Genomic DNA, 23882 nt, shown 5'->3' on the forward strand with positions numbered 1-23882 from the left:
TCTTCTTTTAAAAGTAATAAGAGGTTTACTCACAATCAGTTCACAGTTGGATCCCTGATGGCAGGCTTTAGCTTAGAGTTACAGAAGAGGGTTTGAGTTCATCCCATAGTCCAAGAGAAGAAAAGGCATCAAAAGAGGAAGGTGGATGAGTGACTGGACCTTTTGTGAGATCTGTTGTTTAACTTCATCGGGTGGGTAAAGGTAAAGGGTAAAGGGACCCCTGACCATTAGGTCCAGTCGTGACCGACTCTGGGGTTGCGCGCTCATCTCACATTATTGGCCGAGGGAGCCGGTGTATAGCTTCCAGGTCATGTGGCCAGCATGACAAAGCCGCTTCTGGAAAACCAGAGCAGCACATGGAAACGCCTTTTACCTTCCCGCTATAGCGATTCCTATTCATCTACTTGCATTTTGACGTGCTTTCGAACTGCTAGGTTGGCAGGAGCTGGGACCAAGCAACGGGAGCTCACCCCGTCACAGGGATTCGACCCGCCGACCTTCTGATCAGCAAGCCCTAGGCTCAGTGGTTTAACCACAGCGCCACCTGGGTCCCTTAAAAATCCTTCCTTGCGAAGGAAATACCACCTGCCGAAACCCGGGACATCGGGTGGGTATTTTAGTTCTAAAAAGGTTTGCTGTAGATCTCTTAGATGAGAGTCTGTAGATTTGGAACAGATGCGGCTGTAATGTAGGGCCTGGGATCAACAGAGCCAGACTGATACCCAGAGAGAACTTGCTGCAAGACAGACCCAAAAAAGAAAATAACAGAACACCACTAGGAATCACATACAGCTCCCAAGCTAAAACAGTTCAACGCATCATCAGAGATCTACAACCTCTCCTAGACAATGACAGTTCTCTTTCTCAAGGTCTGGGAGGAAGACCTTTCATTGCCTACAGACAGCCACCCAATCTTAAACAACTCCTCACTCACAATAATACCACCACCAGACTTAACATGGAGACTGGAAACAGAGCCTGCAGTAAACCCAGATGCCAACTTTGCTGCCACATACACCCGGACAACACCATCACTGGCCCCAACAACATCAAACATACCACCTCAGGACTATTTAATTGCTCATCTTCTAACATTGTGTATGCCATCAAATGCCAACAGTGCCCTTCAGCTCTCTATATTGGACAAACAGGCCAAACCCTACGCCAAAGGATAAATGGACATAAATCTGACATCAGGAATCACAAGACAGAGAAACCAGTAGGAGAACACTTCAATCTCCCAGGACATTCTATACAAAATCTCAAAGTAGCTGTTTTATTACAGAAAAATTTCAGAAACAGACTAGAAAGAGAAGTTGCTGAATTGCAACTCATTACCAAGCTTAAAACCATGGAGAGACCTGGTCTGAATAAGGACACTGGATTCTTATCTCATTATACATGATCAAGCTTTCTTTAGCACCTCAGCCCTTGCTTTTTCCTGCAAGACCAATTGCAGTCGTTAACCATCGTTAACAGTTATCAACAGGTTTACCACTCCTATCAGCCAATCACCCATTCCCACCACCCTTCTGAGTAATACCCCCACCCCCACCCTCTGACTATACATAAGGGTCTGGTGACTTCTGTTTCAATGTATCTGAAGAAGTGTGCATGCACACTTGGTCTCTAAGGTGCTACTGGAAGGAATTTTTTATTTTGTTTTGGCAGGATCAACATTCCCCTGCATGTCCACTCTAGGCAAACAGGAAGTGTTGTACAGTGGTACCTTGGTTTACAACCACAATCTGTTCCGGAGGTCTGGTTGTAAACCAAAACAGGTTGTAACCCAAGGCATGTTTTTGCCAATGGGGCCTCAAAAAAAGGGGGGGTTGTAATCCAAAAAAAAGGGACACACACTTCCAGGTTTGACATGGTTGTAATCCAAAATGGTTGTAATCCCAAATGGTTGCAACCCAAGGCACATCTCCTAATTTTGCAATGCAGATCTTCAGCTAATTAAGACATGCAAAAATCATTAGTACTGACAGTGCATATACATGCACATATTAGTGACTATAAAAATACAAAAATGCATTATATTAGGGGGGAATGCTTTGTAAAAATGTGTACATTAAACAGCTCCATACAAAAAAATGTGTATAAAGAGAAATCCACACCATGGCCTTTAAAATAAATAAATCAGAAACTGATGTTGAAATGTGAAGAAAGGAAGATTGAAAAAAACGAGCTTAGAGAAACAGAAATTTGCACATCCCATCTCCGTTCCATGCTGAATGTTATTTTGGGATGTGCAAATCCAACTGGTTTGCTTAAAAATGTGGACCCATCCAATAAATCTGTGTCTCTTTTCGGGGGCTCCTGGCAGGTAAATTTGGCCCCAAACTCCACAAAGAAGTTTTTGCCTTCATAGCTTAGCAGAAATAATAACTCCCTCTTATTAGCCACCCACGTCTTGCCGCTAGGAAGACAGAGAACTCCGCGGCCACAGTAGATGAAAGTAACTCCACTCTGTTATATATTATGATGTTGCTTCCCTCCAATGATTAATTTCTCTTTAGTGACTATTTTAAGCAGTTCATCTTTGTCAGTTTCCTGCTGCATCCACTTAATTAGCAACTCCTGACCTTTAAAAAGCACACTCCATAAATTCAAATGAATGTGAAAATTTAGTTTGATCTCCCCTTCTGGCGATTGCTAGCAATTTGCCAGGCGTGGACTGAACTGGCCAATGATCGCAGTCCAAGTATCTGGCCACACATTCTTCCTGCTTCCTGCTCGGCAGGGGGTTGGACTGGATGGCCCTTGTGGTCTCTTCCAACTCTATGACTATGATTCTTCTTCTCTTTTGGCAATATCATCTTCCTGCTAGGAAAAGACAAGGGAGATTCCTTTGGATGATCCAGGCAAGATGTTAGTCTAGTCTGTGGAATAAAAACCAATAAACTATTAGCATTGATTACTGACCCAAAAGGGAGGGTAAAAAGAACACTTTTCTGTCCCACAGTGGTATAACTGGGGTAGGGAAATGGGATTCCTTTGCCGTAGCACCAAAGTGAGCATCAAAGAGATGGAATGTATTTCCAACAGCATCATTTATAATCTAGGGCAGAGCTTTCCAAACTGTGTGTCACGCCATGTGTCAGCTGCAGTGTGTAGGTGTGTCACCAGTGGCATAGCAGGGTCAGAGGTACCCGGTGCGAAAAAAGTTTTTGTCACACCCACCCACATTGAAATTATTAAAAGAAGGAAAAATAAGATACGTACAGTTGCAAGTGTTATTTTCTGGTTTCTTTTCTTAACATTGTGAGCATAAGCACTTAAAACCATTTCCCCCTAACTTTGTTCTCTGCAAATTTTGAAATCACATCATCAAAATCAGTTCCTTTCGCTACTTTGTTTTCAATTGACAAGATGGCTAAGCCAGAGTGCCGAGCTTGACTCATAGTGGATCTGAGATAACTCTTGATTAATTATAGTTTTGAAAAACTCCTCTCGCATGATGTCTAGCAATGTAAACTGAACTTTAGAATAGCTATTCAGAGATTTAAATTAAGGCTCAAAGCAAACAGTAAATTGCCCTAGAAATGGCAATATATACATATATTTGTATATACATTTTAGGCAGTGTGCCTGTTTCAGCAATTCACATAAGCCTCTAGTAAAAATATAATTTATGGAAATAGCAGGAGTTATAACCTAGGCTTGCATCCTCTGCAATAAGATAGATCAGCTTCAAGCCTATCTGCCTAATGATAGAACCACCCCGTACTAGTTAATGTCACCCTATACCCTATGCATCCTACCTCTGAATTGTACCAGCAGGTCATTATAAATACAGCTGTTTAAGAATTGGGGCCAGAGTTTGATTTTGTGTGCAGGAAGGGACTATATTTTTTTAATTTATTGTATGGGAACCTCTTTGGCTAAAGAGCAGGGTACAAATACTCTATATAAATATATAAATCCTAACAATGGCTACTCAAAGGTCAGTCCCATTTAATTCAATGGGGTTTACTCACAGTTAAATGGGGTTGGGATCACACATGGGTGTAGGCAGGGGGGCAGGAGGGGGCAACTGCCCCCCCTAGAAGCAAAAAATTAATGTGTTTTACAGACCATAACCAGCACTTTTCCCCTCCAAAAACTGAAGTGGAAAGGGCTTTGCTTTAGCAAGAGCAGCTAAGTCTCCGCTTGCTGGGGGGGGGGGGAACACAGCTGTAACAAAAACACATCAAATAAATAAAGCAAAGTGGCTACCAGTAGTTAAGCAGTTGAGACAATGGAGCAGATATCCCCAGGCAAGTTTCGATAGCTGACCACTTCACCCTTTTGTTCTTCAGTGGGAGTTGTTAATGAGCATTCAGGAATCGCATTAAGAGTTCTATTGGCGATTTAATGAGGGTGCAGAGGATTCAATTTGACTAAGGTGGCTCTGCAAGGCTAAAAGGAAGTGAATAAGAAAGGGGGGCTGTAGCTTTGACAGACACAGTGATGTTTATAAAAAGCATTGGTGTTCCAGTCTGCCCCTCCTCCTGCATCTGTATACTGTAAATCAGGGGTGGCCACCTCCCAAGAGACTCTGATCTACTCACAGTTTAAAACTGGGAGTGTTCTACCCCCTTGTGGGGGGTTCAGGTCAAAGCTGTTGAGTTTTTTTAAGGAAGGGAAGCCCTGTTTTGGGGGGTTTAGGTCAAACTTGTTGAGCTTCTTTTAGGAGGGAGGGAGGCCCATTTTTGTTTAGGGCTTCAGGTCATAGTTCAACTTTTTTTAGGGAGGAGGAAAATTTTGGGTGAGCTTTTTTTAGGGGTGCCAATGACCTACCAGTGATCTACCACAGACATCCAGTGATCTACTGGTAGATCACAATCTACCTGTTGGACGTGCCTGCTGTAAATCAAGCAGAGAGAAAGCTGCTTACAAGGCTCCTGTACATGCAGAGTTCCAGCATCACAGCGTCACCCAGAGGCACCCACAAATATGAGTTATCCCTCTCTCTATTTCTTCCTTCCTTCCCTCCCTCTTCCATCCTTAATAAAATACTGGGGGGGGCAAATAAGCCCCACATAGAAAGCCCATCAACATGGGGGGATGACTCTTTCAAATACGGTATTTACCAGTAATTGGGGGGGGGAGGCACCTAGGCCTCTAGGAGTTGGCTGCTATGCCTAGGAGTAGGGCAATTCAAGAAAGCAGAATGATGCATATGCTATGGTAATATATCAATAGAATCATAGAATTGTAGTCGGAAGGGACCACAAGGGTCATCTAGTCCAACCCCCTGCAATGCAGGAATTTTTTCCTAAGGTGGGGCTTGAATCCACGACATGGTTGAAATATTATGCTGATATGCAGCAACGCCTCGGAGCCGTCGTGGCTGCGGCCGTGCCTTGCCTCACCCTCGCCCGCCCTGCCACCCCCTCTCGCCTGCCCGACCCTCCCGTCCTCTCCAGCCAAGCAGGGTAGCCGCCAACACTGCCAGCCCCAGAAGCACAAGGTGGCCGCTGCCGCCGCCACAATGTCCTCGGGCCCACTGGCCCTGTAGCCCCACCCACATTCCCACTTTGTGGCCCCTTCCATGCCTTGGCCCCGCCCCTGAACGACCATGGCTTGCCCCCCCCCTGGTTTTGATCCTGGCTACGCCCCTGGGATTACAGTTTAAGACTGCAATCCTATTCCCATTTACCTTGAGGCACATCCAACTGAACTTGGGTGGGAATGACTTCTGAGTAGATATGCATATATTTCATTGCAATGTGGTGAGGCAGCGTTTGAACTCTCTAACCCCTATCTGACCACAGAAATATATCTGCACTCTCAACCATTTATTTGAAAACATGGAAGTTTAACTTAACTGGGACTGACTGAGCTCAATGGGACTTATTTCTGGGAAGCCCTCTGCATACCAGGCAGTAAGGATCACTGGTTTTAATGGATCTAACTCCTAAATATATGTGCACAGTCCTGCATAATTGACCAAGTAATGTGGAGAGGCAGGATCTGAAGTCTCCCTTAGCTAACCCCTACAACTCCACCAAAAAATATCAACTCTCTCAACAATTTATCTGCTTTTAAGGATGCCTAGAAAGAGGGACAGCTATGCTTCCCTTTCATTTTTTTTTCTGTATCTCTCCCATCCCAGCTGCTCCAGGGAAGCATTGCAGGGAAGGAGGGGGTGGTGGCATAAAGCAGCCATGCACAGACTGATCTTTCAGGTAGAGGTGTTTCGCTTTTTGAAAAAGGGAGCAAAACATCGCTGAGCAGGCACCGACAGGAGGGGTGGGGTGGGGGAGGAGTTGATTGATGGTTTGCATAGAAAAAATACACTTTATATTGAGTTCACAGAACAATCCAGAAACCGTCCTGACTCTCTTAAGTAGGGTTGCCATAAAAAAGAGGACACATTTGCCAACTTCTACTTTCAACTATGGATCACTATGACGACTCTCATTTTACATACCCATGAAAAAGTGGACATGTCCTGGAAAAAACGGGCATATGACAGACCCAAATATTTCCTCTGCAGTAGAAGTATCTTGGAAAAACCATACCCAATAGACTGCCTAAATTCCTTTCACTAGCAAATCCTTCTAAACTTCTCACATGAATGTGATAGGCCTGTTACTACTAGGATATGTCTATTTCAAAAGAATGGCCCAGACGGGCCAGGAAAAGACAATCAGCAGCATTATCAGGTATCTGGACAAACAGGAGACGTCACATGCTCAAATTTCTGTTGTAGGCCACCTGTTTCTCCAATGCTTGTATGCTTTTTGGTTGGGGTAAGGCCAGGGTCCCCTTCATGGATCACTGCCTTGTCATGGTGAAGGGGCTTGAACAACTCAGAGAAGCTATGAGCTATGCCATGCAGGGCCACCCAAGACAGACAGGTCATAGCCGAGAGTTTAGACTAAATGTGATGCACCTGGAGAAGGAACCGGCAACCCACTCCAGTATCCCTGCCAAGAAAACTCCATGGCCAATAACAACAGGCATATAAAAGTCATGACAATGGAAGATGAGCCCCTCAGGTCAGAAGGCATCCAACATGGTCCAACATGGTACTGAGGAAGAGCGGAGGACAAGAACAAGTAGATCCAGAGCTGATGAAGTGGGTCGGACAAAGCCAAAAGGATGCTCAGTTGCGGATGGGCCTGGAAGTGAAAGGAAAGTCCAATGGATCAGCCATTTTAGAGGATCAGCCATTTTAGATCTGGTCCTAACCAATAGTGATGACCTGGTTAGTGGGGTAGAAGTGGCAGGATCATTAGGTGGGAGTGATCATGCTCTTCTGGAGTTTATTGTTCAGCGGAAAGGAGCAACCAAGCATACTAAGACTCAAATCCTAGACTTTAAGAAAGCCGACTTCAGAAAACTTAGGGAAGCGCTGGGTGAGATCCCATGGACAGAAATACTAAAAGGGAAGGGAGTTCATGATGGTTGGGAGTTTGTTAAAAGAGAGATATTAAAAGCACAACTTCAGGCAATACCAATGAGACGGAAACATGGAAGGTGCCTAAAGAAGCCAGGGTGGCTATCTAAAGAACATTTAACTGAGTTAAGATTTAAAAGGGATATGTACAAAAAATGGAAAAGGGGGGAAATCACCAGAGAGGAATTCAAACATATAGCCAGCACATGTAGAGACAAAGTCAGAAAAGCTAAAGCACAGAATGAACTCAGGCTCGCCAGAGAGGTTAAAAGCAACAAAAAGGACTTTTATGGGTATGTCCGTAGCAAAAGGAAGAACAAGGAAACAGTGGGGTCACTCAGAGGAGAAGATGGTGAAATGCAAACAGGGGACAGAGAAAGGGCAGAACTCCTCAATGCCTTTTTGCCTCAGTCTTCTCCAAAAAAGAAAACAATTCCCGACCTGAAGAATATGGAGCTGATCATTCAGCAGGGGAAACACAGCCCAGAATAAGCAAGGAGGTAGTACAATAATACTTGGCTAGTTTAGATGTATTCAAGTCTCCAGGGCCAGATGAACTACATCCAAGAGTATTAAAAGAACTGGCAGAGGTGATTTCAGAACCACTGGCAATAATCTTTGAGAATTCCTGGAGAACAGGCGAAGTCCCAGCAGACTGGAGGAGGGCAAATGTTGTCCCTATATTCAAAAGGGGGGAAAGAGAGGACCCAAACAATTACCGCCCAGTCAGCCTGACATCAATACCAGGAAAGATTCTAGAGCAGATCATTAAGCAAACGGTCTGTGAGCACCTAGAAAGGAACGCTGTGATCACTAAAAGTCAGCATGGGTTTCTGAAAAATAAGTCATGTCAGACTAATCTGATCTCGTTTTTTGACAGAATTACAAGCCTGGTAGATGAAGGGAACGCTGTGGATGCAGCCTATCTTGATTTCAGCAAGACCTTTGACAAGGTGCCCCATGATATTCTTGTAAAGAAGCTGGTAAAATGTGGGCTAGACAATGCTACCATTCAGTGGATTTCTAACTGGCTGACTGACCGAACCCAAAGGGTGCTCATCAATGACTCCTCCTCATCCTGGAGAGTAGTGACTAGTGGGGTGCCACAGGGTTCTGTCTTGGGCCCAGTCTTATTCAACATCTTTATCAATGACTTGGATGATGGGCTTGAGGGCATCCTGAGCAAGTTTGCAGATGACACCAAATTGGGAGGGGTGGCTAATACCCCCAGAGGACAGGATCACACTTCAAAATGACCTTAACAGATTAGACAACTGGGCCAAAGCAAACAAGATGAATTTTAACAAGGAGAAATGGGCAAAAAAAACATACCCAGCTCCCTAAGCCATTCCTCCTCTATTAGGTAATTATCTTTGATGTACCTTTAAAAAAAACTCCTGGAATATATTGCTCAGATGAGGAAGTGACATACATAACAGTTTTCAAGGATTTATTTTCAGCCCCCACTGCATCTGCATGGTTTCGGCCAGCAACTGTTCTGGGTGGTGAATTATTTACTGTCTCCATCTGTTGCTGTCTTAGAGAGGGAGCTATCTACAACCTGCTGAGATATGTTCACTAAATATTTAAATGGCAATAAAGCTGTTTGTGCTCCCAACTTACAGCTGATTCAGACACTTACCTGGCCATGAATCCTGTGTGCAGGGCAGGGGAGCAGGTGCATCTCAACTTGTACGGATAACATGTGATTCAGGGTCAGTTCACACACAAGTGTGGATCCAAGCTGGTATTCACCCTACATTTTTTAAGAAAAATCATGAAAATGGAGCCTATTCACACACAGGTCTGTGTGCATCATACCTACAGTAGGCTAGTTTCTACATGATGTTGTAGGTTAGGAGGGGGGCTCAGTCTGGATGAATCCCTGAGCCCCTTCCAGGGGCGCTGCGCCGCAAAGCCGTGCGGAAGCCATACTACGTGCTTCAAGGGCGGGGGCGCCGGAGTGATCTCTGCGCCTCAGCGCCAGGGCGCCCGACCTGCTCGAGACGGCCCTGGGTACAGTCCAGCCACACAAAAGCCAGAGGTTTATTTACAATGCACATCTCTCTATACCACATCTAAGCAAGCAAGAGCATATTCCATCAAGGCCAAAGCACTTGAGTGTACCAAGATGGGTGGTTTGGGGTCTGGTGGCCTAGGGAGAGTTCAGAGGCTCACATAAAGAGCCTGGGCCTGTGGGTCAGTACCTTGGCTTCTGATTTGATTATTTGGTGGTGATGATGATGATCCCGGAATGTCTCATTGTGTGTGTGTGTCAAGCTCTTGTGCAAGACAGGAAGTTTGCACCAGAGCACAGAACCAAAAGGCACTCATTTTTCAATCTTACACCAGAGTGCCAGACAGAAAGGCACATGTTTTTCAGTCTCATGATCTCATGCTACAGCGTAGGACCAAAAGACGAGTGAGAGGGCAAGATTAAAAAAAATCCGAGCATCCTGGGTGGGTTCTCAGCTGAGTAAGCACAATAACTGCTGTATTGATAGCATTGTGATGGTGATTCCTATTAACTGCAAAGAGCTCAGCCCAAAGAACAACAGTGGATTACTATAGATGGTCATACTTTTCCCCAGTCCCTTTCAAACACATTTTTGCAGGTGGGGGAAGCAGTTTATGCCTTCTTGTCAGACATCCACCTGTGGACATAATGGGTTTGTCCCATTCCAAGAAAATGCGGGGGGGGGGAATCAATCTGCAGAAAAGCCTATTAACGTTTGTTCTGATAGAGCATTAAACAACAGTAGAAGCCCACAGTTTAAACAGGTGTATGGACAATGACTTCAACAGCCCAGAGAATACAAGCTAAAATCCATGAATTGACTGCATAACCTGGACCTGTGTGCATTGGATTTTATACATGTATATTAGAATAATCCCTTATAGCTCACCCACAAAGAGGGAATGCATCAAGCTCCCACCTAAAGGGCACAGTATTACATCAGATTTGCATGTGCATTGCAGGAGGGAAGGGGAGCACCTTTTGTAATGAGATTTTGAGAAGGTGTGGCTGCTTTGGTAAGAAACCTAGATCTGAATGCCACCTTCTTTGGAATTTTGCTTATAACTTCAGGCAGCTACTTGGGCTTGATTCAACTGCATAATTGTTCATCAACTTTCAGTTGGGACCTTTAAAGGGGTTACAAAAATGACCTAATTTCACAGGATTGGAAAATTGTAATTAGGCCAATGTTAAATTAAAGTATCAAAATACTGTGGTTGCTGTTCCTTCATTTGTTTATAGTATTCTTACCATGCCTTTCAACCAAAAAATAAAAATAAAAGAGGCTGAACAAGGCAGTGCCTGCTCCTCAGACATATAATCTCAAAATACATAGCATGAAATGAAAATGCACTGAGATGGAGGAGAAAATAAGCTTGCTAAGATAGACACTCATAGCCCTAGTTACAGGTAGGTAGCTATGTTGGTCTGATGCAGTCAAAACAAAATAAAAAATTCCTTCCAGTAGCACCTTAGAGACCAACTAAGTTTGTCATAGGTATGAGCTTTGGTGTGCATGCACACCTCTTCAGATACACTGAAACAGAAGTCACCAGACCCTTATGTATAGTCAGAAGGGTGGTGGGAATGGGTGATTGGCTGATAGGAGTGGTAAACCTATTGATGACTGTTAACAATGGTTAACGACTGCAATTGGTCTTGCAGGAAAAAGCAAGGGCTGAGGTGCTAAAGAAAGCTTGATCATGTATAATGAGATAAGAATCCAGTGTCCTTATTCAGACCAGACCAGGTCTCTCCATGGTTTTAAGCTTGGTAATGAGTTGCAATTCAGCAACTTCTCTTTCTTGTCTGTTTCTGAAATTTTTCTGTAATAAAACAGCTACTTTGAGATCTTATATAGAATGTCCTGGGAGAATGAAGTGTTCTCCTACTGGTTTCTCTGTCTTGTGGTTCCTGATGTCAGATTTATGTCCATTTATCCTTTGGCGCAGGGTTTGGCCTGTTTGTCCAATATAGAGAGCGGAAGTCTCATTGTTTGCAGCGACACAACAACTTGCCTGACCGTTTGGCAGTGGCAAATCTTCAGGAGAGGGTCCAGGGTTAAGTCCCTCGCATCTCCAGAATTTCCCTTTTTGAAATGCTGGAGACCTGCTGGCAGTGTGTGGAGATAATACTGAACTAGATGGATTTAGCCCAATATGAAGTGTATATCTATGTTCAGGCAACCTAAATCCCCCTTCAAGCTTCATTTTAGAGGAATCTGGTTCCTATGTAGAGTATGTGCCACACAGAGTACAAGCCAATTTTCCTTGACAGACCTAAACTTCTAACTGGAATCCAGTCTTTACTGAGGATGCTTACAGCACATCACAAACTGGCAGCAGCAGCAGCACCTCTCTTGGCAGCCTGGTCAAAGTTTTGCAGACTCCACAAATCTAGAGCCATTTCAAGGTTGGAAACGATACCTGACACAGAAAAGCAATTCTGCAAAGTGGTAGAATCATTGGAATCAACAGAGATTATTTCCTTTCCATTAATTTCAGTGGGTCTTCTCTCAGCCATCTGGTATTATACAGTCCCGGTTTGAATTCCGCTGCCCTGATTCTGGAAAAGCTCCCATCCAGAAAGGGGAGCTTGCCCTTGCTTCTGACTTGCCAAAACCTCTCATTCTGCAGCAGACTGCCTCCACAGTTAATTGCAACAAATTCTTGCTTGTGAAATATAACAAATGCAAGTTTGCACTTACTCCTCTCTCTCTCTCTCTCTCTCTCTCTCTCTCTCTCTCTCTCTCTCTCTCTCTCTCTCTCTCTCTCTCTCTCTCTGCTCCTTATAAACGTTAACAAATTGTCTTGTGTTAATTAGCCATGTTCAACCAGATAAGAAGCAGATTCAGTTGAATCACACCACGGTTTTTGTCTCTGGGAGATATAACACATCTCCCCCTGCCCCCAACACACCTTGTGGGATTTGTTTTAAAGCAAATTTAGGAGAGGCACAGTTGACTCTCAAAGGGTGAAACTTCCACACCCTCACACATCCTCCCCCTACTTTACAACCTTTACATCAGGGTACAGTATAAAGCATGCTCTTTTAAGGCTCTTTTCAGCTTCACCCTTCCGTGGTGGTTGAGACTGTGGCTGATGGGAGTTGTAGCTGGTTGGGACTCAATGGAGTTGTAGTCTACGTAAAACATCTGGAGGGCACCAGGTTGATGAATGCTGTCCTACCGGTAGTATCCATCCCTGAATTTTATTTTGGCTCCAGTTTAATCACTATTTAATCTAGTTTAATCACTATGTGGAAGAGGTGTGCTTGACACTTTCACTATAACTCATCGTATGAGAAGTCTGGAAATTTGGAGAAATCTCTATATGGAGATGTATTTTGTATTGTTATAACTCCACACTTGTAAAATCAAATAAAAACTATTTCAAAAAAGGAAAAGGAAAGAAATATAAATCAAAAACTGGAGCAGCTTAGATAATAAACAAATCAATAAACTAAAGAAAAAGCTACTTTTAACACCAGTTGATGGGAAGGAAGATAGAGGACCATAGAACGTTAAAGGTTGCCTTGAAGAAAATGACTGGGTTCCTGTCTCTTGGAAAGCCTCCTCCTCCTCCTCCTTCTCCTCCTCCTCCTCCTTCTTCTTCTTCTTCACCAGCCGTAAAATGTGCTTTGCCCTCATGCCCTCCCGATGATGCTAGATTGCAATGCCTGTCAGCCCTGCAGACTGGGATTCATGGAAACTGTAGGTCAATAACATCTGGAAAGTCACAATTTCCTTGCCCTTGTGGTCTTCCATATCTTGCTGGAACACTATTCCCACCATTTATTACCATCTGCGCTGCCTGGGATTGATGGGTGCTGGAACCACACAACATCTGCAAGGCCACAGGTAGGTCACCTCTGCCCTAGTTCCTGAAGAACTCCAGTGTCACTCTGTATGCCTGTGGGCAGCAAAGGAAATTTGACAGTACTGCTTGAGTCCGAGATGCGCAGGCATGGGAGTGAACAGATGCCAAATACTGTAAAGGGAATGCAACCATTGGGCTAGAAAAGGTTCTTGCTTTGTAAATTGGAAGCCAGTGAGAACTGTGAAAATACCTCTTGCTTGTCTGGATGGGGAGGTGAGTGTAGAAACCGTTGGCTTCTGCATGGCTGGACTCCACCCACTTTTATCCTCTGAGCCTGGTCACCACTGGCAGTTGGCTCTTGGAAGGTTGCTCAGAATGGAATGCTCCCCTTAGGATGATAAAAGGGTCCCCGCTCCTATCCTAATTAATGCCTCCATTTTTTGGTTGGCTAACTGCTTGGCAGTGATCAAGGAGCCCAAGAAAGTAAAATCTCTCACTGCCTCCATTTCTTCCCCTTCTATTTGCCAGGAGGTGATGGGACCAGTGGCCATGATCTTGGTTTTTTTTGATGTTGAGCTTCAGACCATATTTTGCGCTCTCCTCTTTCACCCTCATTAAAAGGTTCTTTAATTCCCCCTCACTTTCTGCCATCAAGGTTGTGTCATCTGCATATCTGAGGTTGTTGATATTTCTTCCGGCAATCTTAATTCCGGCTTGGGATTCATCTAGTCCAGCCTTTCGCATTATGAATTCTGCATATAAGTTAAATAAGCAGGGAGACAATATACAACCTTGTCGTACTCCTTTCCCAATTTTGAACCAATCAGTTGTTCCATATCCAGTTCTAACTGTAGCTTCTTGTCCCACATAGAGATTTCTCAGGAGACAGATGAGGTGATCAGGCACTCCCATTTATTTAAGAACTTGCCATAGTTTGCTGTGGTCGACAGCTACGAACATGAGTTTGACTAAACTGCGGGAGGCAGTGCAAGACAGGAGTGCCTGGCGTGCTATGGTCTATGGGGTCATAAAGAGTCGGACACGACTAAACGACTAAACAACAACAACAACAACTGCTTGGCAATATTCAAAGAAGTGTGAATTGCAAAGAATAGCTAACAGTTATTTCAAATCACATGATAATTCATATATCTCCGTGACCCTTCCCCTCTGCAGGGAGGTAGGACCAATTTGGATGGTCCGCCCCCGCCACTTAATGGATCCAAATGATTTCCAGAGAGCAGTAGAGAATGCTTTATCCCATGTTGATGCCTTTCAGCTGATTCCCTAGTGACCCGTTGGAATATGGAGTTAACCAGGGCTATTGACTGTCTGGCTCTGAAGCGCCCTCTCCGATTGCATGGAGCCCAGACAACCCCGTGGTTTTCCCCGGAGCTGAGGATGATGAAACAATCATTGAGACGGCTAGAGCACCGGTGGTGGAAAACTCACTCTGAATCTGACCAGACACGGGCTAGAGCTCAACGTCGAGCCTACCAAGTGGCGACGGAGACAGCGAAGAAGACTTTCTTCGCCACCTCTATTGCATCTGCAGAAAATAGTAGTAGGAGACTCTTTCAGGTGGTTCGCAATTTAACAGAACCACCTTCACAATCGGGGCCTTGTAAAGACCCCAAGATCTCCTGCATCAATTTTGCAAAGTTTTTTGCAGATAAAGTCGCTCAGATTCGGAAGGAAGTAGACACCACCGTGGGAGCAGGGCCGGGGTGGGAGAGTGCTGGAGCTCTGTGTGGTCGAGTTGCATGGAATCAATTTCAATCCGTTACCTCCGAGGATGTGGACAGGCTGCTTGGATGAGTGAAACCGACCACCTGTCTCCTTGATCCTTGCCCATCCTGGCTAGTAAAAGCGAGCCAGGAAGGGCTGGGCGATGGGCTCTGCAGGGTGGTGAATGTACTGTTTGTGGTCCTGAATGGGGTAACTTTGCCACTGAAGGACCAGGTGCGCAGGCTCGGAGTCATTTTGGACTCACAGCTGTCCATGGAGGCGCAGGTTAATTCTGTGTCCAGGGCAGCTGTCTATCAGCTCCATCTGGTACGCAGGCTGAGACCCTATCTGCCGGCGGGCTGCCTTGCCAGAGTGGTGCATGCTCTGGTTATCTCCCGCTTGGATTACTGCAATGCCCTCTACATGGGGCTACCTTTGAAGGTGACCCGGAAACTGCAACTAATCCAGAAAGCAGCAGCTAGACTGGTGACTGGGAGTGGCCGCCGGGACCACATAACACCGGTCCTGAGAGATCTACACTGGCTCCCAGTACGTTTCTGAGCTCAATTCAAAGTGTTGGTGCTGTCCTTTAAAGCCCTAAACGGCCTCGGTCCAGTATACCTGAAGGAGCGTCTCCACCCCCATCATTCTGCCCGGACACTGAGATCCAGCGCCATGGGCCTTCTGGCAGTTCCCTCACTGCGAGAAGCCAAGTTACAGGGAACCAGGCAGAGGGCCTTCTTGGTAGTGGCACCCACCCGGTGGAATGCCCTCCCACCAGAGGTCAAAGAGAACAACAATTACCAGACCTTTAGAAGGTATCTCAAGGCAGCCCTGTTTAGGGAAGCTTTTAATGTTTTATGGATTTCTGTATTTTAGTATTTTGTTGGGAGCCGCCCAGAGTGGCTGGGCGTGGTGCAGGGCGTGGGGTGGGTTCTTTTCAGATTTTTGATGTTTTGAGTTCCATCATCATTGCTGTTTTTCAGACATAAATTAGTTTAGTCGGCCTTTTCCCAGCGTGGAGATAAACCTTAGGCCTGCATGTCAAGTTGCTTCAAAAGGCACAGCTATGGACATCACCTGAAAAGTTGGCAGCCTGCCCTAAGAAGTCAAAACAAATTCTGACCTTTCAGTGTTTTCTCACATTTGCCATGTTTCTGTCTGTTGGGAGTTCAGTGGCTCAAAGCTGCAAGGCATAATCTTCTCCAGAATGTTAGAATGATGCTGCCCATCTACATATATAAAAATGTAGGTCAGGGGTCAGCAAACTTTTTCAGCAGGGGGCCGTTCCACTGTCCCTCAGACCTTGTGGGGGGCCGGACTATATTTTGAAAAAAAAAATGAACAAATTCCTATGCCCCACAAATAACCCAGAGATGCAATTTAAATAAAATGACACATTCTACTCATGTAAAAATATGCTGATTCCCAGACCGTTCACGGGTTGGATTTAGAAGGTGATTCGGCCGCATCTGGCCCCCGGGCCTTAGTTTGGGGACCCCTGATGTAGGTATTGTGCACGCATATGTAACAGCCTTTCTCCGTAACCGCTGAACCGTAATGTAACAAATTTGGGCACAACATTCCATGCCCATCAGGGAGGGATCTGGCATAAAAAATCATCAAAAAACCACACCTTTCACACCTAAAATAATGATTAAATGCAAAAAAAAGTGGCGCACAAATTATACATCACCAGCAGAAGCTCTGAAGACTCCAGCAGCATCCAATAGGAAGGCAGATCACACGCTGCTGCCTCCAAAGCCACACCACCAGATGACATCACAAAATTCCACAGCAACCAACTGAAAACAGGCCTTTTGCAGCAACAAGGCCCAACAGTTTCAGACAACACATTAAAAAAGGGTGGGGGGAATCACAGGAAAGAACCACAGCAACACGTGGCCGGGCCAGCTAGTACTGTTATATATTCAGTGGTCTGTGTTTGCCTGAGCTTGAGTCTGCACTAAGGATTCTGAGCTCCTGTGTTCTGATTCAATGCATGCTGTCCAATCACAGAACATTTCAGGATTTGGGTCTCTACCACTGGCCCTTGAATTCTGAGTCATGATTCACAGCTTGGAAGTTTAGACAGCCATAGAATCATAGAATCATAGAGTTGGAAGAGACCACAAGGGCCAACCAGTCCAACCCCCTGCTAAGCAGGAAACACCATCAAAGCATTCCTGACAGATGGCTGTCAAGCCTCCGCTTAAAGACCTCCAAAGAAGGAGACTCCACCACACTTCTGGCAGCAAATTCCACTGCCGAACAGCTCTTACTGTCAGGAAGTTCTTCCTAATGTTTAGGTGGAATTTTCTTTCTTGTAGTTTGAATCCGTTGCTCCGTGTCCGCTTTTCTGGAGCAGCAGAAAACAATCTTTCTCCCTCCTCTATATGACATCCTTTATATATTTGAACATGGCTATCATATCACCCCTTAACCTTCTCTTCTCCAGGCTAAACATACCCAGCTCCCTAAGCCGTTCCTCATAAGGCATCGTTTCCAGGCCTTTGACCATTTTGGTTGCCCTCTTCTGGACACGTTCCAGCTTGTCAATATCCTTCTTGAACTGTGGTGCCCAGAACTGGACACAGTACTCCAGGTGAGGTCTGACCAGAGCAGAATACAGTGGTACTATTACTTCCCTTGATCTAGATGCTATACTCCTATTGATGCAGCCCAGAATTGCATAGGCTTTTTTAGCTGCTGCATCACACTGCTGACTCATGTCAAGTTTGTGGTCAACCAAGACTCCTAGATCCTTTTCACATGTACTGCTCTCAAGCCAGGTGTCTCCCATCCTATATTTGTGCCTTTCATTTTTTTTTGCCCAAGTGTAGTACTTTACATTTCTCCTTGTTAAAATTCATCTTGTTTGCTTTGGCCCAGTTGTCTAATCTGTTAAGGTCATTCTGAAGTGTGATCCTGTCCTCTGGGGTGTTAGCCACCCCTCCCAATTTGGTGTCATCTGCAAACTTGCTCAGGATTCCCTCAAGCCCATCATCCAAGTCATTGATAAAGATGTTGAACAAGACTGGGCCCAAGACAGAACCCTGTGGCACCCCACTAGTCACTACTCTCCAGGATGAGGAGGAGCCATTGATGAGCACCCTTTGGGTTTGGTCAGTCAGCCAGTTACAAATCCACTGAATGGTAGCATTGTCTATCCCACATTTTACCAGCTTCTTTACAAGAATATCATGGGGCACCTTGTCAAAGGCCTTGCTGAAATCAAGATAGGCTACATCCACAGCGTTCCCTTCATCTACCAGGCTTGTAATTCTGTCAAAAAATGAGATCAGATTAGTCTGACATGACTTATTTTTCAGGAACCCATGCTGACTTTTAGTGATCACAGAGTTTCTTTCTAGGTGCTCACAGACTGTTTGCTTAATGATCTGCTCTAGAATCTTTCCTGGTATTGATGTCAGGCTGACTGGGCGGTAATTGGTAATTGTTTGGGTCCTCTCTTTCCCCCTTTTTGAAAATAGGGACAACATTTGCCCTCCTCCAGTCTGCTGGAACTTCGCCTGTTCTCCAGGAATTTTCAAAGATTATTGCCAGTGGTTCTGAAATCACCTCTGCCAGTTCTTTTAATACTCTTGGATGTAGTTCATCTGGCCCTGGAGACTTGAATACATCTAAACTAACCAAGTATTCTTGTACTACCTCCTTACTTATTCTGGGCTGTGTTTCCCCTGCTGAATCATCTGCTCCATATTCTTCAGGTCGGGCGTTGTTTTCTTTCTTGGAGAAGACTGAGGCAAAGAAGGCATTGAGGAGTTCTGCCCTTTCTCTGTCCCCTGTTTGCATTTCACCATCTTCTCCTCTGAGTGACCCCACTGTTTCCTTGTTTTTCCTTTTGCTACGGACATACCCATAAAAGACCTTTTTGTTGCTTTTAACCTCTCTGGCGAGCCTGAGTTCATTCTGTGCTTTAGCTTTTCTGACTTTGTCTCTACACGTGCTGGCTATATGTTTGAATTCCTCTCTGGAGATTTCCCCCCTTTTCCATTTTTTGTACATATCCCTTTTAAATCTTAACTCAGTCAAAAGTTCTTTAGATAGCCAGCCTGGCTTCTTTAGGCACCTTCCACCTTCTTTTAGGCACCTTAGCCAATCATGTTGGGAATGGGAGTGGCCAAGGCTTTCAGAAAAGTAAATAAGCAGTTGCTTTGCCCCTGTTTCTCAGTTATGTAGTTCAATAAAGGTTCTTGCTGTTGTCTTGCCTTGTGGGCACCCACCTACACTTCATATACAAATACAGTGGTACCTCGACAACTGAACGCTTCGACTTCCAAAGGTTTCGACTTCCGAAGTCGACAACCCCGGAAGTCGACAACCCGGGAAGTCTTTTCGCCGTTCTGCGCCTGTGCAAAGTGGCGTGTGTGGTCGGCGCATGCACAGAAGCGGCGCTTCGACAACCGAAGACCTCGACTTGCGAAGACGGCCACGGAACGGATCATCTTCGTAAGTCGAGGTACCACTGTACAATTCTCCTAAAAAAACAACCATGCATGCAAACACAATTCTCCCAGGACAGCAGACAATTAAATTCCTTCTGCAGTGCCCTTGCCATTTCTTCTGATCAGAGGTTTTAAATTCTTTTCTGAGTCCCTTATGCCAGTGGCAGGAAGAAATTGGAATAAGATATTGGGTGGGGCCAAAGTGGGTGGAGCTACAGATGCCATCTTCATATCCCCACCGCCATCCCATCTCTCCATTCTCCTTCCAGGGAAACAAGAGGTATTATGATCACACTTCAAGGACACGTTCCTGCCAGTCCCATTTTCGGAGTGGTTCTGAAATTGCCCATCCTTTCTGCTCCTGGAAATAGAAATATCTCCAAAGGAGTTTGACCGCTCTGCTTTCAATTTGCTTTCAGATATACATTGCACTGCCTTCTATCTCAAATCATGGAAATTCTATTTACCATCCCTAGCCAACTGCAAAATGTGGCCTTTTCCCCATCTGTCCTTTGGATAATCCCTTCTTCTAACGCTTAGATCTGAGGAACAGCAGGCAGTTCCTCCACAGAAGGAGACTGGAAGAATCCTTCAAACACCAGAGCAGCTGCATAATTCATTCCCCAAAAGGCTGTTGGTGTGGAAGACTCTCGCCTGGAAATGCTGCTTGTTATTTTCCCAGTGTTTATTATTCTGCAAGCACAAGAGAACTCCACCCTGGTGGGTGTTTTAATGAATGCAAAAGCCGCTGTGTATCATTCCTAAGTATTGTAAATATTCCTTAACACATTTAATTAAATGGGACTCTTGTGCTTTGTATTAAAAACACACCAGTGAACAAGGGTTTCTCTTCCAGGCTCTGGCTGAACCTGCGAAGGCGCCTGCTGGATTTTTCTGGGAACAAGGAAGCTGTAGCTGATCATATCAATTATACAAATGAGCAGAGAACTGATGGCGCTTGCACCAGGCATCCTATTGCGAAGACCCAGTTTTCTGAGTGCATGTTCTGGAAGTTGGGCAATAGGGGCAGATTCATTTTGGTGTACTGACCTCCCCACTGCACCAAGGATTCCCTGGCCGAGCTGCTTCAGGTCGGGGTGGATGTTCTCTTGGAGATACCTAGTTTGGCTGTCCTAGGGGATTTTAACATCCATGCCAACACAAACGTACAAGGACTTCATGGAAATCATGGCCTCCGTGTTTGGCCCAACTCATAGCCATGGACATGCCTTAGACCTGGTGTTTACCTTTATAGATGTGGGTGATCTGACACTAAATGAAACTAAAACAAAAGAAGTGCCATGGTCAGGTCACTTGGTGCAACTGGACTTCTCCGCGTCCCTTCCCCTCCGCAGGGAGGTGGGATCAAATTGGATGGTCCGCCCCCACCACTTAATGGATCCAAATGGTTTCCAGAGAGTGATAGGGGATATTTTATCCAACGCTGATGGCCTTTCAGCTGATTCCCTGGTGGCCCGCTGGAATGCGAGTTAACCAGGGCTATAAACTGTCTGGATTCGAAGCACCCTCTCCGATTGCATGGAGCCCAGACAGCCCCATGGTTTTCACCGGAGCTGAGGGCAATGAAACAATTGTTGAGATGGCTAGAACATCGGTGGTAGAAAAGTCATTCTGAATCAGACCGGACACATGTTGGAGCTCAAAGTCGAGCCAACCAACTGGCGATAGCAATGGCAAAGAGGACCTTCTTCACTGCCTCTATTGCATCAGCAGAAAACAGCAGCAGGAGACTCTTTCAGGTGGTTCGTAATTTAACGGAACCACCTGTGCCATCGGGGCCTGATAAGGCCCGCAAGATCCCCTGCAATGATTTTGCAATTTTTTTTTACAGATAAAGTTGCTCAGATTCAGAAAGAGGTATAGAGCAGAGGAGCAGGGCCGGGGCGGGGAAGTGCTAGAGTCCTGTCTAATCAAGTTGCAATTCCAATCTGTTACCTCCACGGAGGTAACTTGGCTGCTTGGATGAGTGAAACCAACCACCTGTCTCCTTGATCCTTGCCCATCCTGGCTAATAAAAGCGAGCAGCGAAGGGCTGGGCTCTGCAGGGTGGTGAATGCTTTTCTCTGTGAGGGAGTCTTCCCAGCCCCACTGAAAGAGGCGGTCATTAAACTGCTTCTTTAAAAAAATAAATTGGACCCAGTCGATATGGCCAACTATCGTCCAGTCTCAAATCTTCTATTCTTGGACAAGGTGATTGAGCAGGTGCTTGCTGAACAACTCCAAGCAAGCCTGGAGGATAATAATAATAATAATAATAATAATAATAATAATAATAATAATAATAATAATAATATATTATTGATACCCCGCCCATCTGGCCGGGTCTCCCCAGCCACTCTGGGCGGCTTCCAACAGAAGAATAAAACACAATAATCTATTAAACATTAAAAGCCTCCCTGAACAGGGCTGCCTTCAGATGTCTTCTAAAAGTCTAAGACATCTGTTGGGAGGGCGTTCCACAGGGCAGGCGCCACCACCGAGAAGGCCCTCTGCCTAGTTCCCTGCAACTTGGCTTCTCGCAACGAGGGAACCACCAGAAGGCCCTCGGTGCTGGACCTCAGTGTCCGGGCAGAACGATGGGGGTGGAGACACTCCTTCAGGTATACTGGACCGAGGCCGTTTAGGGCTTTAAAGGTCAGCACCAACACTTTGAATTGTGCTCGGAAACGTACTGGGAGCCAATGTAGATCTTTCAAGACCGGTGTTGTGTGGTCTCGGCGGCCGCTCCCAGTCACCAGTCTAGCTACCGCATTCTGGATTAGTTGTAGTTTCCGAGTCACCTTCAAAGGTAGCCCCACGTAGAGCGCATTGCAGTAGTCCAAACAGGAGATAACTAGAGCATGCACCACTCTGGCTAGACAGTCTGCAGGTAGGTAGGGTCTCAGCCTGCGTACCAGATGGAGCTGATAGACAGCTGCCCTGGACACAGAATTGACCTGCGCCTCCATGGACAGCTGTGAGTCCAAAATGACTCCCAGGCTGCGCACCTGGTCTTTCAGGGGCAGAGTTACCCCATTCAGAACCAGGGAATCCTCCACACCTGCCCGCCTCCTGTCCCCCACGAACAGTACTTCTGTCTTGTCAGGATTCAACCTCAATCTGTTAGCCGCCATCCATCCTCCAACCGCCTCCAGGCACTCACACAGGACCTTCACTGCCTTCACTGGTTTTGATTTGAAAGAGAGGTAGAGCTGGATATCATCCGCATACTGATGAACACCCAGCCCAAACCCCCTGATGATTTCTCCCAGCGGCTGCATGTAAATGCGGACCCAGGGCCGGCCCTAGGGCAAGGCTCAGTGGCGCAATGCACCAGGGCGCCAGGGGCGCCGCACCGCGGTGCCCACCTGCCATCTGCAGCCTCGTGGCACCCACGGCGCCCACCCGCCTGCCAGCCACAACTTCGCTGCGCCCGGCACAGTCTATAGGCGCACTGTGCGCGTGCGCCCAGCAACCAACAGCCCAGCACCCGCCAGACAGCCGCAGTGCGTGTGCGCCCAGCAGAGTCACCCTCCCCCAGGGGAGGGGGGGCGTGGGAAGGAGTCCTCAGCGCAGCGCTGCAGGGCATGATCCAGCCGGCCCGGGGAAGCGTCTGGAAGCGTCGCAGATGCAGTAGCAGTCATGCTCTGCTTCGCCGACACGCAGCCTGCGCGCAGAGCAGTGCCCAGGGAGCAAAGGAGCCAGATGGCACTGCAGGGCACGACTCAGCACACCGGGGAGAGGGGAAGGAGGGCAGGAAGAGAGAGACCCCCGTCGCCTCACTGCATGTCACGATCGGAGGAGCTGGCACTGCAAAGCACGGGAGATCTCCACTTGAATCCCATTTCTCAATATCTTGAGCATTTTATAATATAAAACAGCAGGGACAGAACACGATCTGTTTCCCTGACTATACAGCACTGCTGAGATCCAGAAAAGGGTGATCACCGTGGTGGGAAGGGTGTCCCCGCTGTGTGCCATTTCCATCCTTCAAGTAACGTGTGAAAGGTTCACCACCTGCCCTCGCAGGTGAACTTAATGCACAGAGGTTGCCACCTACCCCTGGTCCCTATGCCTCTTAACGACAAGGCAGGCGGAAATTTAACCTGTGCGTAACAACGCTTTCTTTCCCTACATTTGCAGAGGATCCCCCGCCTCTGCTTGGGCTTTTCTACTATCTATTGCTCCCCTTCGAAAAAGATATACAAGTGCTCTTTCAGAATGTAAAGCTGGCAATCGTGCGAATACAAAGGGGGTGGGGCCGGGCGGGCGCTGCGATCTGTTCACTTGGCGAGGATTTCTACACGTGGCGAGAGGCACTCTCTGAGCCCTTAGTTAAATTAATTAAATCCGGCCCTTGGATGTGTGTGAATGCAGAAGCGGTGGCCAGCAACACACACGCCCACCCTCCCCAGGGAACCTTCTGACATGTTAAGGCAGGATCAACATCACTGATG

At 46.2% G+C, this 23882-nt stretch overlaps 1 long non-coding RNA gene across 1 annotated transcript in view; it reads right to left on the bottom strand.

Annotated features, from left to right (window-relative positions):
* Positions 1-2755: 2755 nt before the first annotated feature.
* LOC132592356 (uncharacterized) overlaps positions 2756-23882 on the bottom strand; it is an 82211-nt gene continuing 61084 nt past the window's right edge. The window contains exons 2-3 of the long non-coding RNA XR_009557831.1: positions 9036-9149; positions 2756-2885 (exon numbers count right to left, since the gene is read on the bottom strand). This is a non-coding gene — a long non-coding RNA (uncharacterized LOC132592356). The remainder of the gene's footprint in view (positions 2886-9035; positions 9150-23882) is intronic.

Source organism: Zootoca vivipara, chromosome 6 (genome assembly GCF_963506605.1).
Source record: "Zootoca vivipara chromosome 6, rZooViv1.1, whole genome shotgun sequence".
NCBI classification, from domain to species: domain Eukaryota; kingdom Metazoa; phylum Chordata; class Lepidosauria; order Squamata; family Lacertidae; genus Zootoca; species Zootoca vivipara.